This window comes from Mauremys reevesii, linkage group 1 (assembly GCF_016161935.1).
Source record: "Mauremys reevesii isolate NIE-2019 linkage group 1, ASM1616193v1, whole genome shotgun sequence".
NCBI classification, from domain to species: domain Eukaryota; kingdom Metazoa; phylum Chordata; order Testudines; family Geoemydidae; genus Mauremys; species Mauremys reevesii.
Window position 1 is genome coordinate 41,596,830 of NC_052623.1, and position 18,199 is coordinate 41,615,028.

General features: G+C 42.8%; 1 protein-coding gene across 4 annotated transcripts in view; it reads left to right on the forward strand.

The window, feature by feature from the left end:
* The first annotated feature begins 13,064 nt into the window (after positions 1–13,064).
* The window catches only part of ELMOD1 (ELMO domain containing 1), a 66,367-nt gene continuing 61,232 nt past the window's right edge, over positions 13,065–18,199 (forward strand). The window contains exon 1 of one of the 4 annotated variants that reach the window (XM_039481626.1): positions 13,065–13,234. The gene's annotated coding sequence lies outside the window, so the exon portion shown is untranslated. Of the gene's footprint in view, positions 13,235–13,508; positions 13,824–18,199 lie in introns of those variants that run through there. The other 3 variants (XM_039481647.1, XM_039481640.1, XM_039481661.1) reach the window with 3 other exon arrangements.

An 18,199-nucleotide genomic window follows, 5' to 3' on the forward strand; every position in this document is an offset into this window, starting at 1 on the left:
AAAAACAACTTAATTTTAAAACAAACAAACAAACAAAGAAAACACGTTTAACTATTGCATAAAATTAAGATTAGATGTGGAGAGAAACCCTAGCACTGCTTGATGGCTGGCCATACAGGGTGTTGGACCCACTCCCAGCTCCTCCAACTTTTCTCTCTGCCCACCTGCTGCAGTGGGGGAGTAGCAGGTGTGTAGCATTCACTTACCACTGTCCACCCAGATCTGGGGTCTGGGTGGCCCACACTGGGACATACAGGAAGGTCTGACTCCCCATTATACCGCGCACAAGTGCACAAAAACCAACCCACAATCTAGCCCAACATACAACACCAACCCCACTGCAGGGGGCACTGTGAGTGTTGTGGTATAGGAGTCCCCTCTAGATGCTTGGTGGCATGCTCTGTGTGCCACAAGTTTGGCCACAAGTATTGGCAGTACTCCAAACACGAGGCTCTTGCCCTCGGTGGGTTCCTCTAAACACACACACACTCTGAGTCCAGAGGATTCCTTGTCTAAGACTGCTAGAAACTAAAAGGGGCAAATTCCCTAGGCACAATTACTTCAAATTACTGTGACAATGAAGTTCAACACAATAGTTTCAAACCCAACCCCTAGCCCAGTGGTTCTCAAACTTTTGTACTGGTGACCCCTTTCACATAGCAAACCTCTGAGTGTGACACCCCCCTCCCCATAAATTAAAAACACTTGTTTATATATTTAACACCATTACAAATGCTGGAGGCAAAGCAGGGTCTGGGGTGGAGGTGACAGCTTGCGATTCCCCTGTAAGAACCTTGTGACCCCCTGAGGGGTCCTGATCCCGCAGTTGAGAACCTCTTCCCTAGCTACACTCCCAGACAGCTGCCTCCGGGCAGCTGCTCCTGTTCACACACAACCTCTAGCTTTCTCCCAAGCCTAGTCCTCAATGGTCTGAGGATAGTACTTCCTTTTCTTCTAATCTAGGAGTTATGGAGTCCTCTACTGACTGGGAGCTGAACTGGGCAACACAGGACTTTCCACTATCTGAAAGATCCTTTCTCTCCAACTCATCCGAGCTGGAGGAACATAAGAACATAACATAAGAAAGAAAAGACCCAGTGTCTACCAGTGGCCCAGCCAGTGTTGCCTGCCAGAGGAAGAAGTGGCCAGAGGATCACAAGCAATGATGCATCTCTCCATCCTCTCCATCCATCTCTCTCTCCATCCTCTCAGACAGAGGGGACATTACCCATACCCATCCCACCATTAGCCACCAATAGCCATTGCCACCATGAATTTACATTTTTCCCAGTCCATTATTAGTCCCTTTCCTCCTTTTCAACCCTCAACACAAAGAGGTTCCAGTTGTTGACTGAGAAGAACTTGAAGATTTTGTTTTTTTTTTTTGTTTTTTTTTATTTTATTTATTTTATGTTTTATTTCTTTTGTATTATGAGTAAGTAAATTATATTCTCTTCTTATCCACTCTCTCTCCATCACTCATGATTTTATTTATACCTTACTATCATGTCCCCCTTCTTCCTCTTTTCCAAACCTAGAGTCCTAGCCTCTTTTCTTCATTCTCTTTCCTCTCCTACCCCTAATCATTTTTATCATTTTTTTCTTTTTTCTTTTCTCTTTTCTGAATATCTTTTTTTTTTTGAGAGAGATTTTTGACACCACCACATTCGAGATGATGTGGTGGATTGGATATGGATATATAAATATATATATATAGTCTAATATATTATCTCTCTTTTCTGATTCCTTTTTCCTGTTTGTTTTTTTCCTGTTTGCTTTTTGACGCACTGGACATCTGCGTGACATGGACTCGCTGACTAAGCTAGCTAAGCCCATCATGTCATGTATGTATTGTATGTTTTTATTTTTTTTTTTTTTTTTTATTTATTGTTTTTCATTAAATTTCATTTTTTTTTTTGTTGCCCAATTTTTTTTTTTTTTTTTTTTTTTTTTTTCTTCTTCACAATCTTCTTTCTTCTTAATCTTCTCTAGAGTAGTGTAGTCATCTGCAATCTTTTGCCACCTCACTGTTTTTTTTCTCCAGATCATTTATATGAAAAAAAATTGAATATTGTGGTCCTAGGACTGACCCTTGGGGAACACCACTAGTTACCCCTCTCCATTCTGAGAATTTACCATTAATTCCTACCCTTTGTTCCCTGACTGACATCCAGTAATCAGCTGGCAGGTTTATTACTTTATATTAGTTCACTTCTTAGTAAGGTCAGGAGATGTTTACAGGATTAGTAAGGGAAAAGCAGTGGACGTGTTATTCCTTGACTTTAGCAAAGCTTTTGGTGGAGAGAAAGCTGGCTAGATCTTCGGGCTCAACTGGCAGTGATCAATGGCTCCATGTCTAGTTGGCAGCCGGTATCAAGCGGAGTGCACCAAGGGTCGGTCCTGGGTCCAGTTTTGTTCAATATCTTCATTAATGATCTGGAGGATGGCATGGATTGCGCCCCCCGCAAGTTTGCAGATGATGCTAAACTGGGAGGAGTGGTAGATACGCTGGAGAGTAGGGATAGCATACAGAGGGACCTAGACAAATTAGAAGATTGGGCCAAAAGCAACCTGATGAGGTTCAACAAGGACAAGTGCAGAGTCCTGCACTTAGGACGGAAGAATCCCATGCACTGCTACAGACTAGCAGCAAAGAGTCCTGTGGCACCTTATAGACTAACAGACGTATTGGAGCATGAGCTTTTATGGGTGAATACCCACTTCGTCGGATGCATGTCAGATTAGTGACTGAGTGGCTAGGCAGCAGTTCTGCAGAAAAGGACCTAGTGGTTACAGTGGATGAGAAGCTGGATATGAGTCAACAGTGTGTCTTTGTTGCCAAGAAGGCTAATGGCATTTTGGTAGGAGCATTGCCAGCAGATCAAGGGATGTTATCGTTCCCCTCTATTCAGCATTGGTGAGGCCTCATCTGGAGTACTGTGTCCAGTTTGGGGCCTCACACTACAAGAAGGATGTGAAAAAATTGGAAAGAGTCCAGCGGAGGGCAACAAAAATTATTAGGGGGCTGGAGCACATGATTTATGAGGAGAGGCTGAGGGAACTGGGATTATTTAGTCTGAAGAAGAGAAGAATGAGGGGGGATTTGATAACTGCTTTCAACTACCTGAAAGGGGGTTCCAAAGAGGATGGATCTAGACTGTTCTCAGTGGTAGCAGATGACAGAACAAGGAGTAATGGTCTCAAGTTGCAGTGGGGGAAGTTTAGGTTGGATATTAGGAAAAACTTTTTCACTAGGAGGGTGGTGAAGCACTGGAATTGGTTACCTAGGGAGGTGGTGGAATCTCCTTCCTTAGAGGTTTTAAGGTCAGGCTTGACAAAGCCCTGTCTGGGATGATTTAGCTGGGGACTGGTCCTGTTTTGAGCAGGGGGTTGGACTAGATCACCTCCTGAGGTCCCTTCCAGCCCTGATATTCCATGATTCTATGATTCTAATGATTTCCTTCCAAATCACTATCCTCAACATGAATAGCTTGTCCAGATTCTTATACCCATCACCAAATATTTTAGTTGCAAGCAACTTATTTGGAAAACACTAGTGTTTTCTTAGGCAGACCAAAGACTGAAAATGATTCTCTTGCCTTCAAAGGCCTGCTTGCACAGCACAGCTACTTTACATTCTCCTTTTGCTCATTATTCTACATGGAAGGCGAGACATGAAGTATTATTTTCAAAATAGTTGATTTTCAATAATATTATTCTCTTCTACCCCTGCAGTCAAATTCTTGCACTAACCTGACAAAACCCAGTTCTGTCACAAACAATTAGGATTTGGTAGGCAGTCGGAAAGCTATGCAACCTTACCCAAAGATCCTCACTACTCTATTTGCTAAGCAGGCATTCTGTTTTCCTCCATCTCTTTGTAAACCATAGCTTCCCAGAGTAATCCCTGAGGGTATTCACATATCATAAAAAAAGTGATGGAACACCATGAATTTGTCCACTCCATCAACTGAAATAATACATTTTTTTAAAGATACAGCACTTGCAGTCCAGACCCCACCTGCAATCTCAATTTACAAAGGGGACAATATTGTTTACATGCACTGGAGAACTGTATGATTTACATGTTGGTTTTTGGAGCTCTTTTGGACTTCCTCCACCAGGCAAGTTTCTCACTGAGTAGAATAAGGAGGTAGGAGAAATTAAGGCAATGTCTTATAAAGATTGGGATCTGGGTGGGCCTATCCTTTCAATCCCCACTCAGCAGCACTATGTGAGTATCTCCATTGATTTGTTACTCATGAGATTTACTTATATTCTGTGGAGGAAGAACCAGGCCCCTGTATTATTATCCTGGCTCTGCAATTGGCCAACTTTTTAAGCTTGGCACATCAGTTAAGCCAACATTTTCAGAAATACACACTAATTTGGGGTGCTCAGCTTGAGATACCTAATTTAAGGTGCTGTGACCCTGCAGCCCCCTTTGACTTCAGCTGGAGTTGTGGGTGCTCAGCACCTCTAAAACTCAGGATGCAGGTGTTTCAAGTTGGATACCCAAAAACTGAGGCATCCAAAATTAGTAGGATATTTTGAAATTGTGGTTCTTAGCTTCTCTATGACTCAGTTTACCACTTTGTATAATGAGTATAATAATATTTACCAAATTCATCAATGCTTGTGCAGTGCTTTGGGATCCTTGAATTAAATATGGTATATAAATGCAAAGTGTGCATATTATTAATTATGGAACAATAGTGAAAACAAGGATTCGTACATATTTTAATTTCCTCTTCATTATTCCCATCATTCAGAATCTGACTCAAGCACCATTGTTTATTGTAAATACCTTTTTTCATATGTAAATAAATATTGTGGACATATTTCTTCACAGATACAGAAAGGTGGAGGATACAGGTAGGTTCTGATGGTAACTAGCATGTTGAAGTTGGTTCTATTTATAATCACCTTTGCTAAAAAAAACATTAATTCTTAACAGAAGGAGTTTTGAATTCATATTCACATCCCTGCTGTTATCTATGGAGCTTTTTTTACTTGGAAAGAATGAATGGAACAATTCATTCCATTAAATAAATTAAACTATTTAATTCATATGAAGAAATTATCCTTTCCAGCAGAATTACTGACATTATGAGTCGAGTAAACTAAGTCAGCATACTAGCCACTTCACTGAGCTGTCATCTGTCTGAAAGCTATGTGAGTAAGCTTGCCACACATTGTCTCTGACGTTGTCATCATTCACATGTTGTTGTTATTGACTCCTGTGTTAAACTGTACAGCATCTTCAGTCAAATATGAATGAAATAAAATGTGATGCCATAAATGAACCAAGTGATAAGGAAAGAGGCTTAAGATCTGATAGTGAAAGGCCTTCTTCAGATAACTTTCGTTACCACAGTATCAGTATCCTCAAGCCCCTTAGAATCTGTTTTGAAGATACCTATGTGTGATACTTGTTGTAAACTAGGTGCAAAGAAACCACAGGTGTTCCAATGTAGGGCAGTAAGGCACATCCATAGTCAAAAAATGATCATTTTTGTATCAATATGTTTTAATTAGAGTAACCAGATATTTTAGTCAAACACAATCATAAAATTAGAGATAGAAAAGACATATTATGTCATCTAGTTTGTCTTTCTGCCTAAGCAGAATTGTTCCCCATGATACATTTTTCTAATGTGCTCCCCAGTGTACCTTTATTTATTTGCTTGTGTTTTAAGCACATACATACCAGTATAAGTTACATACACAACTGGCACATTATTATATACAGCAAAGAATACAGGATCTCCAGAATGTAGTGCTGTGTTAGACATAAAATGGAAATATAACCAACAAAAGTGAATGAAGATCCTTAGATGAAAGTCTCAATAGAAGTGCAAACTATAATACACACAGGAATTTGGTGCAATAAAATTAGACTTTCAGAGATCCATAAAAGAGCCTGATTCCACATCCTTTACTGATGTTTCTATTCGTAGGCACTGACTCAGTGGAGTGCTGGAGCACCCACAGAAAAAAAATAGTGGGTGCCCAGCAACCACTGGCAACCCTACAGATCAGCTTCTTCCCCTTCCGCCTGCCCACTGGCAGGCCCTTCCAATCAGCTCCTCCCCCATCCTCCCAGTGCCTCCCGCCTGCCACCATCAGCTGTTCAGCAGCATGCAGGAGGCGCTGAGGTGGGAGGGAGAAGGAGCGGGGGCAGGGAAAGGTGGGGGAGGGGCAGAACAGGGTGGGGCAGGGGCAGGAAGAGGCAGGGCAGAGGTGGAGGCTTGGGGAAAGGGGTGGAGTGAGAGAAGGGCCTAGGGCAGAATGGGGGTGGAGCACCCCTCACCCCCGGGAACTCAGGAAGTCAGCGCCTCTGTTTCTATTTATTTATTTAAATAGATAAACCAGGGTGGATAAAATCAATTAATTAATAACAACAACAACAAACAGATTTAAAATTGAAATAGGATTTTTTTCATTTAAATTAAATTGGAAACTGACAATATATGTTGTCATAAGACCTAAATTTATTATAAACTATAAAATCATTTAAATTAAATACAAAAAATAAGATTAAGAAGCACATGTTTGCTGCCAAGTTTTAAAGAAAGTCAGACCACTGAACTGCTGCAAGTCACTGGCTAAGCATCTGGAACCAGAGTTTGCTGTAGTGCTAAACAAGCCTGCAGTGCAAAGAGAATATTTTCTTCATTTCAATTTATCCTACTAGTTCAGTTCAATGACTAGTTCATTCAAAGTTAAGAAACCAGTTGGGAGTTGAAAAAGCAGGAAAGCTTGATTTCCTTTTCCAATCAATGAATAAAAAGTACATGTGAGAGGATGAGATCTACTAGTTGTAAAATCTTGAAGGGTATGGTGACCAGAATCAATCAGTTCAATTCATTAATGACCGATAATACTTCTTTTGTTTAACAAATCAGTTAGTTTTAACATAAAACATCTTTTAATAAACTTTCTCTTATGTAATCAGCACTTTCAAGGTAGTTTTATTTAATAAAAAAATGAAAATGTTGTTTTTGTGCATTTTAATTGAATATGAATTTCCATCCAAACAGGACTTGACACAAATCACAAGTAAAATATAAATCATACTCTGGTAAATAAGAAATGAAGCATTCACCATTTTCTAACATAATAAAACATGTAAAAGTAAGAATCTGAATAAATGTAAGTAAAGATACATATTTGCTTAAATAAATGTGCACAGATATAATGTGTCCTCCTGGTTAGCAAAAAAAGAGCACGAAATTTAGTGGAAAAGTTATAGTTAGTTGCAAATAATGTTTTAATGGTTACTGATGAATGAGAATCCATCTTTTTCGTTAGGAAAATAACTAAAAAATACAAATGCAAAACAAGATTAAAATTGATGATCAAATCAAGGTTTCCTGATTGCTGATATAAATCATTATTAAAATCAGTGATTTTAAATTGTTTTGATTTAAATCAATCTACCCTGGTATAAACTAAAGCTCTAACTGCCTATGCAAATAGTAAAGAGCTTAATAATAAAGGACTTGATATGGGAGGATGTAGAAGGCTTTCACTGGTGGAGTTGGATGAGGGGGCTGGTTATATTACAAGTACTAGTCACTGGGGTATATGGCCAACGTTGGCAGCTGGGAGTTGAGTTGGCTGTGAACACGTTTCACTATAGAGCTTTGGATGGTTAGTGTCCTTAGTAGGGGGTCCTGTTCATCCTGCCAGCCTCCTGGAGACCATACATTTCTTCCTCTTCAAACAATGAACTTGTGGCCCAGTTGTGTCTGTGCAGAGTACTAGTGTCAAGTGAACTATTGTGCACACGCTGGTGTGAGATTCACTAAACCATGGTCTTTTACAATCTGGTGGGCACCTGGATTTGGGGTGCCTTAATTTCATCACACATCAGAGTTCCGCTGTTGACTAGAAGGTCCCATCATGCCAGGACCCAGCACAGTTGCACCTAGTTTATCCTGACGTGGGGCTTGGGTTGGGTGGCTGCAGGGAAAGAGGAGCTGTGCATTGGCAGATGGGCCGAGGTCATATGTCTGTTTAGATTGAAACTGGGACAAAACATTTCAACAGGCTGGGATACCAGGACAGCCTTGCTAAAGCAGAATATTCCCTCAATCTGGGAAATCTGATCATCACCTTAATTTAATCTGTTTTTCACAGTTAGGGAACTGCTGCAATAATAAAGACAAGCTGCCAGTTCAGCTGTATTTATTCCACTGCTGCTTCTCCACTATCAGCAGTTTCATTGTATGTGGCAGCACACGTCTATTAAATGTATGATAAAACTGGGCCCAGTTGCCTGTTGCATTAAGATCCATTAAGTCACTTATGACATAAAGCCAGTGGATCTGGTCAGTAGGGAATAAGGACTTCTGGATGGCAAACAGCTCTTGGCACAGGGAATGTGTCAGTGGAATGACTGAGGAAGAGGGTGTGACCAGCTGTGTGCTGATTATTCTCGGCTGACAAAATGCCCCCTTGAAACCATAGGCAGCTGAGTGTAAATTAAAGAAGCCCTGAAGCTGCTCAAATGTATACCAGTTGATGGGCAATTCCCCACCAGCCCCCAGAATAAGGGCAGGTGCAAAGGTGGTGGGGTTTGAATCAGGGCTATTGACTGCGTTTATAAAAACTAAAGTAAGAAAATGTATCTCCAGAGGGATGTATGCTCCCTCCAGGAGGGAAAGCATTTACACTCATCTAGCATCACTCTTGTTTCCTTTTCCTATTGCAGTTCTTATGAGTACTTCAGTGTTGGACAAAATATTTTCTTCTTATAGTGTATCTGAAATAACAGATTATACAACTAAAATATTTCAAATACAAGCTGTATTTGTTACAAAATGTAAAATGCTACTTTATACTTGATAAAGAGGAAATAAAAGCTATATAAGCGCTGGCTTCCCATGAAAACTAATTGAATAGCAACTTCAAACAATGTTTTAATGGTGGCTGAGTGGCACTGGCAATGAGGAAGGAACATTGCCGGTAGGTGTTAAAATCATAAGTTCTTAGGGGCATATTATACACAGTTTGCATCAACCTTGTCTCCATCAGTAAAATGTGCAACAACAAAAATTTCCAATCTAAAATAATAAGTATCTTTGCCTTTTGATTTACATTAACATCTGAACTAGTTGTGCTGGTATATGCTTTTGTTGCTGCTCCTGTCACCTTCTTTCCAACAATAAATTAATCTTGTGGGTGACCTTGCTGTTTCCTTATGACTCCCAGCAGGTTCCACGAGCCATTTCTGGGAGAGTGTGACATTACTCAACTACTGGGGGCTTGTATTTTTTTGCTGAATGTGTTTATTTTTACCGTTTTTACCATTTCTGAATGCATGGGTGTAGGCAGACATGCCACAAATTTCCTAGGCACAAGATTTTATACAGATGTCTGGGGTGTTCTGTTTCTTATTGGGAGTTTTATGAACATCCTAGTAGCCCTGTTTACCTATCAACATCTGCTATGTTAGGGACCAGATTTTGTAGGATGGCAAGTCTGCCTTGAGAGATTTTGGCTGTTCTTTGGGCTGGAACGTGGTCAATGTGACAGACTGGACTTGATTCTCAGTTATTTTGGTCCATTAGTTGGAAAAGGGGGGCAGGGTGTTGGGTTGTGCAAGAAAGTGGCTCTAAGTCATATTTCTGCTCCCTGTAGATTCATGGAACTATTCAGGGGCCATTGTGTTGACTAGTGCAAATTAGAGCAGTACTGAGTTGGTTTAACTTGCATTCTGGTTCCCACAGCTTCCTACAGGCTTCAAGAAGAACAGAATAGCTGTAGTGCAGTGTGCTCCTCATGCTCCTGAAATGTCCCTTACATGCAGGAGCTTGGAGCAAGGCTGGCATAGCACCCTTATGCCAGCTCTACAATGACTGAGGAGGCTCCATGTGCAGGGTCTTCTCAAGGGTGTAGAAAGGTTGTGTAGTAGTGTAATTGAAGGTCAGGCCTATTGATTTTAATCTGTGAATGATTCATTATAGGAGGGCCTGGAAGCACCACCTATTTTTAAGGTGGCCAACACTTCCCATGATAAGGATCTGTTTTCAGTTGCTTATCACTTTGCCAAACTTAAACCATTTGGGCTGAAATTCTCCATGCCAGGTGTCTGCCTCAAGCTAAGGTTTTTCGTTTTAATTTCAGTTAAAACAAAGGAATGTTTCTGAAAGAATGTTAGGGGGAAATACTGTTAAATTGATTGGGTTAAACCTCTTCTAAACTATTTGACCTCCACCCCTCATTTACGATAGCTGAGCAATAGCTAAAAAGCCCCACCCAAAACAAGGGGTAGTGCAAGTCCATCCAATAATTTGGACTTTGAGGAGAGAGCTCCACAATCTTTGCATATGTGAGTGTGTCTGGCGGGGACAGAGAGCGACTATACAAGCAGAGGCAGACAGAAGCAAAACAGCAGAGAGAAAAAGCCAAGCAGATACAGCTTGGAAACACAATGATGTAGCCTCGAGATAAAGCTAAGAGAAAATGCTTTTTGGGCACAGATTGTTGACTGGAAAGGCAGGCTTGGAACCACAAACAAGGGAACTGTTTGTATCCTGCTACTTGATTCCCTGTGAGGTCACAGAAAAAGGACTGTATGTTGCTTATAAAACACAAGATTGCATCAAAGAAAACACCAGACTTCATTGTAAATTTCTATTCCCAACTGGAACACCTACAACCCCCCAAATTTTTGGTTAGCCACTCAGATCAAAAGGGGTAACACTACACTGTTTTGCCCATGTCAAAAAAAAAGCCCAAAAACCTTACAACCATTTTTGTGAGAAGCTCTAGCACATCCATGCTTTGGAACAAGGGCTTGACATTTCAGGAAGGGGTTGGGAATGTTGCTCTGGTGTCAGGGATGTGCTTTTTGCTCTCTCTCTCTCTCTGTGAAGACTCGTTCAAATTTGGCCAAGTTATAGGCCTCTGAAATATCCCAGTTTGTACATGGTCAGTAAAGATTTGTTAGAGTTTGGCAGCTAAATTTCTCAAAGTGTTCATCTGTAATGATTATGCTCCAGAGTCCAGCCTAGGCCTGCACAAGGTGGAACAGGACTTTCCCTGCAATTGCTTTTCCCAGCTGCTGGGGATGAGTTATCAGAACTGAGAGCAGGACTCCTGTGTAAAAAACACACTATGGGATCATTTAATTAAAGATTGTGTCATAATGCATACGCACAAGGGAGCCGAATTAAAGTTGCACATGCAGCCTTAATACTGGCATTTCCTAACTTCTAAGTGCCTGATTTTGCAACCTCAACATTTTTAGCAAAAATTTGTGGATATAATATTTGATATAGAGAAAAATAACTGGTAAAAAAGGAATTAAAAGAAATATAAGCCTTGTCTCTTTAACAGGCAGGCAGTGAGCTATTTTCAAGTTCACATCTTTGGTCAGGGATGGGAACATTTGAAAAGAGGTTAATTAGCATCCCTAGTGATTTCCTCCAACACCAGACAACCAAATGGACAGTGGATGGATGCCAATGTGGGCTGAAAGTCTGCATACAGCTTCAGAGAAACATCTGGAGAAATCTATGTAACTGGACGAAAAGCTGGAACCTATTCTGTTTACCCAATGGCAATTATCATAATAGTAAGAGACTTTAAAGCATTCTGTGGACATTTCATGAAAGAAACAATTGTCATCTTCCCTTGAAGGGGATACCTATGTAAATATCTTTGATTGAATGCCTGGGATGATGTTGGCATTTTGAAGATCAAAAGGATCACAGGCTACCTACCACAGGGGTGGGGCAAAGGGGAGGGATCCAAGACACTTGATATGTGTGATGGTGGGAGACAGGGGAAAGCAGAAGATGACAGTTTAGCTAGAGGGCAGGGGCATCGCACTGGCAGGTTAGCCAAGAAAGGGAACATAGAAGAAAGGGACAAGCTGGCTAGAATGTATTTGGTCTTTATAAATGCTTCTCTACTGTAATGACATGAATTGTACCAAGAGAAGTTTATTTTTTGCCAGCTGTAGGACTAAATATACTATGCACCCCATTTCTTTTGCTTTAATCCTATTTTCCTCTATCCTCGTTTCTATTTAGAGCAAATCGATCCTAACCGAGCAAACTGCTGCACCCACTTGAAGCCTATTTAAATCAATGGGGCTCTGCCTGGGAGCAGCAGAATGCTTACATAGATCAGAATGCAGAACTGTGACCTCAGATTGTTTTTAAGGTTCAGTCACTGTGCTATGTACTTGAAGAGCAGAGAACTTTCTGCCCCTTCCTGAGATGGGCACTTGGGGATACCTCTTACACTCAGCCAAGGCAACCCTCTAAGTGTATTCAGTAGTAGCACAGGGAAAAGGGAACCAAAAGGTTATATACAATACAAAGTACAGCAGCACATTTTTAGTGCCTGCATGCAGTAACTATGACTAATGCAATTAAGACTGCTGTAGTCCACTATGCAAAGAATTATTTTTGTATGTAGCATTTTTATCTCATCTTTGCTGAGCTTGCAGTTCAATGCCTACAAAAAACTCTGCATGCAACACATTGCCAGTGAAAAAGCATGAACTGACAGTGGGCACAGAACAGTGAATGCAGTTTATCCCTGGTGCAAAACCACACCCACAAAATCAGACCCTCGCTCAGGCCTCAACCTTTTAAGGTGCTGAGCCCCCTGCCCTCCATCTCGTAAAGCATCTGAGCACATGATTAACTTCAAGTAGGCCCATTAATTTCAGGGTTAAGCGGGTGCTTAAGTGATTTGCTGGATGAGGGCCAGAGCGGTCTCACCTTGCAGCCCTGATCCCTTACTGCCTGTAGAGCGCTGGGGACATGTCAAGAGCTAATGTCAGCCTGGCAAAAGCTCTCCCTCAAGGCATGTCAGTTTTACCTTTTCCTTTGCCGGGGGGGTGCGATGGCAGCCATTCCCCATCCCACGCAGGGGCCCCGGGCAACGTCCCGCCTGCCCCAGCGCACACAGGGGCCGCAGCCGCGCCGGCGCCTGCCCCCCTTTCTCAGCCCTCGCCAGTAGGTGGCAGCCGCACCCTGTTCCCCTCCCGCGGCTCCTCCGCCCGCCCGCCCCGCCAGCGCGGCCCCGGCCCCTCCCCGCGAGCCGGCGGCTCCTGACCCACGTTCCGGCAGCGCCGCCGCGCAGCCTGTGCCCGGGGCAGCCGAACCCGCGGCTCATTGCGGCAGCTGCCGAGCGGGGGAGAGGCTGGCGAGCGGCGGCGGCTCTGCGGCGCTATGGGACCGTAGCACCCACCGCGGGCAGCAGAGAGGTGAGGGAGCCGCATGGGCGCCTTGTAACCCCCGCCCCCCGCACGCGGCCGCGCTGCCCTAGACGGAGCCCGGCAGCAGGGTGCCCTGCCAGACAGACCCAGCAACAGTGTGTACCCCTCCCCCCCCCGCCCATTTTGCATTTCTCCCCGGTTGTGGTTGTGCAGCCTCCCGGGCGTGGTGCATTGTGTATCCCGGTAGCAGCCGCCTCCCGCTCTTTGCTCTCAGTGGCTGGACCTGGGCTCAGCAGCAGCAGCAGCAAGCTCCGTGCAGGTCGCCTAGCGACGGTGTATCTGATCCTGGAGAGGCGCGAGCTCCTGGGGCGCAGAGGGTGCGGGGTCTCGCCTGGCAGCACCCCGGTGCCATCCGCATCGCAGCCAGAAGGGCAGCGGCTTCCCTGCCTGCTCCATGGGCCGGGAATGGGGGGATGCTGCGGTGATCGCTGTAGGCTTGTGGCAGGGCTGTAAACACTAGTGTGTGGAGCAGTTTCTTTGGTGACTGTGGTTACAGCCTGCCTTCGTGCTAGGGCAGCAACTCGCGGCCATATCGCCTTTCCCAGGTCACTGGCAGGAGAGGGAGTAGCCAGCGAAGGTAAGTGCTGGAGAAAAGAGGCTTTTATTTTTATCCTTGGCAGAATGCTCTACGTTTTTATAGTGACCGTGTGTAGCCCAGTGACACACATTTATAATCCCCCAGAACTGGCATGAAAAGTCTCCTTTTCTTTTGGAATTTACTTGAGTAACTGTCATTAAAATCATTGGAGTTAAAGTTTGTCCCTTTACGTTTTGGACTTTTGGATTTCAGTGGGATTTTATATGTTAGAGAAATTAGGTTGCTTCTTGCACTTAAGTACACAAACAAAACACCCTAAAGCACTGAGAGGGACTATAGCAAATTCTGGGCAGATATCCAGGTGCCTTGCTCTGCAGCTCTGCAGTGTTTGTGTCATGCAGATGGTTTGACAACCATCCTAATACAAGTGGAGTTGCCAATATGGTGGAAAGCAGAGAGAAATACCTGAGGCCAGATTTGATCTCAATTGCACCATTGTGAATAACTCCACTGAAGTCAATGGAATGATACTGCTATGAGATCAGAATCAGGCCCCTTGGGGTGCTTATCTCATGCAAACCTCCATTCATTTTAAAGTTTGCTCTGGAATCAACATAATTGTAATTTTTCAAGTTTATATCCCCCACCAACCTCTACCCTTTTCTTTGCCCCCTCCTGCCTTTTTAAAAAAAGGTATTAGAGGAAAGAGGCCACAGTGTATTCAATAATTGATGAGAAGTACTGTTACTGTCGAGTCCCAGCAGCTCAACATTCAGATAACAAACAGTTCTGGTGACAAAGGCATTTGAAACAAAGGAGCCATTTTAGAAAATGCTTGAGAGAAATTATTTATCTCCTTGCTTTTGTGGTTGTAAACCAAGAGATCACTTTTAAATTGGGGGTACCTTTTTGGAGAATAGAAAACTGAAGTAACAGAGAAATAAAATAGAGGAAATAAAGTTAAATTTCCTTTCTGTACTACAGCATATATTTCCCAGATGCACTGCTGCTGGCTTATTGTCATCTCCTGTTTCAAACATCTGGTTACACAGTGAAAGAACTATTTTGTGTACTTGTCCAGCCATGAATAGTTGAAATGGTTCAATGTACATGTGCTGCTCATCTTGCTTAATTGAGCACGGATGCCTACTTGTAGTAATTTCTGTGAGGATGTATTGCATGCTTTTCATCCTGTTACATGGTGATAAATTAGATTTTAGGAGCAGTGATGACAGTAGACAATAGCATCTTTCTGTGGTTACCTTTAAAATATATTTGGGATAGTCACATTTCTAAGCCAAGCATGGAGAATCCAGATGCAGTGACACACATTTGAATTTAATGTCTTAGTTTTTAGAGTTGGTGAAAACTGTTGCTAGAAATGTTAAGTGTGGTTGTCAGTTTCACTTTTGGAATAGATTATTTATTGCCTACCTAGATTCTTGCCTGAAACTGATAGGCATTGTTTTTCAGAGATCTTGTATTTCATATTAAGATAAATAGCCATTTGTAGAAAAAACTTCAGGAAACCATTGAATATGAATGAATGCTACAGATTTCCCACAAAACATTGCTAACTTTCCTGCTAGCTTTGGTGCATTTCAGGGAATAGGCCTGTATATAAAGTTATATAAAGCGGGGAGGGATAGCTCAGTGGTTTAAGCATTGGCCTGCTAAACCCAGGATTGTGAGTTCAGTCCTTGAGGGGCCCACTTAAGGATCTGGGGCAATATGAGTAGTTGGTCCTGCTAGTGAACGCAGAGGGCTGGACTCAGTGACCTTTCAGGGTCCCTTCCAGTTCTATGAGATAGGTGTATCTTCATATATTATTATTTATTTGTTATCATGTCAGCAGTGTAGAAAGTGCCTCTTAACCCTTTGGGAGTCAGAGCCCACAGGACAGGTATTGCACAAAGTTTTAGTAGATAGATACTGTCCTTAGTTCTATGTAGCAAAGAATTTTGTTAAGTGACAAAAGATCTTTTTCTATTGACCTTGCCACAGAATCATAACTCGATGAGACTAGTACTGCTAACAGCCAGAATGCTAAACCATACTTAAGCTATGGCACTTCAAGGCTGTGCTGCACTAGCTTTTCTTTTCTTTTAAAATTTCCATTGTTGCTAGCAGGTGTAGCTCAGTAGTGGGAGCACTAAGGTACACAAGGTTCCAGGTGGCTGCTGGCAAATTAAGTACCTTGTATTCTAAACCTGCTCAGAGTAGGTTTGTACTCAGAGCTGAACTGTGATCAGCACTGGCCCAGCTGCAATCATTATTAGCACTGATCCTGCTTTATTATATAGAGGAGGTATAAGATGCACAAAACCAGACCCAGGAGAGCTTTATTTGCTCCATGGGCCACTTGCAGCACTAGCAGAAAATTGCAAAGAGAAAAATCTGGGCTGGCTGGAGAGCAAGGCCTATTGGTTCTAAATGCCACTGGGTCTTTGGGAGAGTTGGTCTCTGTACCATTCATGAATGTCTGCTAAGCCTCATTGAGAAGAAGGTTTGTCTGATGCTCCTCAGTAGTCTTTGTTGCTTGATGGTATAAATCATCATAAGACCACAAGCCCAGGGAGAGCAGAACATTTCTCAGGAGTTTATGGAAGGAAGGAGAGTCCTAATCCGGATGAGCTTGCTAGAGTGCTGGGAAGGAAACCACGTAATTTGGGGAGATCCAAAATGAGGAGTGAATAAAATGAAGGTGGATGATTGGACTTAGGTGAAGTAAGATGGAGAGTGGGGATAACTGATGCTGGTGAGGGTAACACTGAGAGTTGTAGGTTGATGAGGGTCTGAGAAGAAAGTCTGTGGTGTCGGGAGGTGAAGAGAAGGAGCTGAGAAGTTCAAAAGATGGTTTGCAGACTTGATGTATGACGAGAGGGAAATTGTGACTTGTTAGAGGTGCTTGGAGGAGTGGGACTGTCTTGAAGGGGGCCTAGCAAGTACAGGGGTGCTGGAATCATGGTTCTGCACCCAAAATGAATTGCACTTGTAGTCTTATAGCTATGATCTCCCCCCCCACGCCCCCAAATGCTATAATACTTACAAAGTGCTTTACTGTTATTGGTTGATCCTCACAACAGCCCTGTGAGGTAGGTAATTGTAATTATTATTATTTGTCAGCTATAGCTGGTGAGACTGCGGTGCAGAGATTAAATGACTTGCCCAAGGCTGCAGAGCAAATCCATGCAAGAGGCAGGATTAGAACTCAGGAACTCCTGGCTCATAGCCCAGACCAAAATCCCTTGGATGATGCTGGCTCTTCATTAATTCAATGTTCATTCACAATTAATGCTTTTATGGAGGTGATTGGGGAAGGAAGACATCAACTGGGGAAAACATAGCATGCCTGTGAAATTTAAACCTAAAATAAATAATGATACCATTTACCTCTTACATAATACATGTAAACAAGTCTCTAATTACAGCCAATAATATGTGTCTGTGTCTGAAGTCATTCAGTTTAGAGGAAAAAAAGAACACATCGGATCCAGGTCATTCTATGTTCATGATGCTGCTCTGCTGGTGCATGAACCAGGAACAGGTTGCTTTATGGGCCATTTCCAAAATACAAAGACATTAATGGAAGTCTTTGCATTGACTTCAGTGGGCTTGGTATTGGTTACCATGCAAATATGATGGAAAAAGAAAAATTATGGGATCTGTGCTTCTCACCCTCCTCCACAGTATTTCAGGTCATGAGAGTACATCCGTCTGTAGTGTGTCAACTTCTGTGTCAACTATCCTTTATGATCACAGTGCCAACAAGTAGGACTGGCACGTGCTAAGAATGGAAACACTTTGGGTACAAACCAGTGCCTGTAGTTCTTGGAAGTTCTGCTCAGTTTCTATGACTCTGACATGGCGATCATCAAACTAAACAGGTCAGCTTTTCCCCCAAATGTACCTTGACAAAACTACAGCCCTGCTGATAACTGACATTGTTCAGTTACCCTGTTTCCTGCAGGTATCGATAACATTGGTGAGCTGGACGTGTGCGATGAAACAGGTTCTGGTTCTTTGGAACATAACTGAGAGCATTATTTCTTTGGGCAGATTTTTCCCCATTGTTAATTTCTTGGGATTTGATAGTTGCACAGGCAACAGTGAGAAGACATGAGGAGAGCTGGTGTGGGGGAAGGAATGAGGAGAACTCTCATCGCACCAGCCAAAGAGGAGAGGGGAGCACAGCTTGCCCAAGCCAGCGAGGAGAAGGGGAGCTCTCCCTTTGCTTCTAGCAGGAGATATGGAGTTGTGCTCACCCTCATATCCTTTAAACCCTGGGCTTGAGCTAAAAAGGGACCAGTGACTTCACAACAAGCCTCCCACGCATCTACTGTGTATGGAAGCCATTCCCCAAAGGCACCCTGGTCAAAACTGCAGGGGCCTTTGTGAGGTGGCCATGTTTCTCC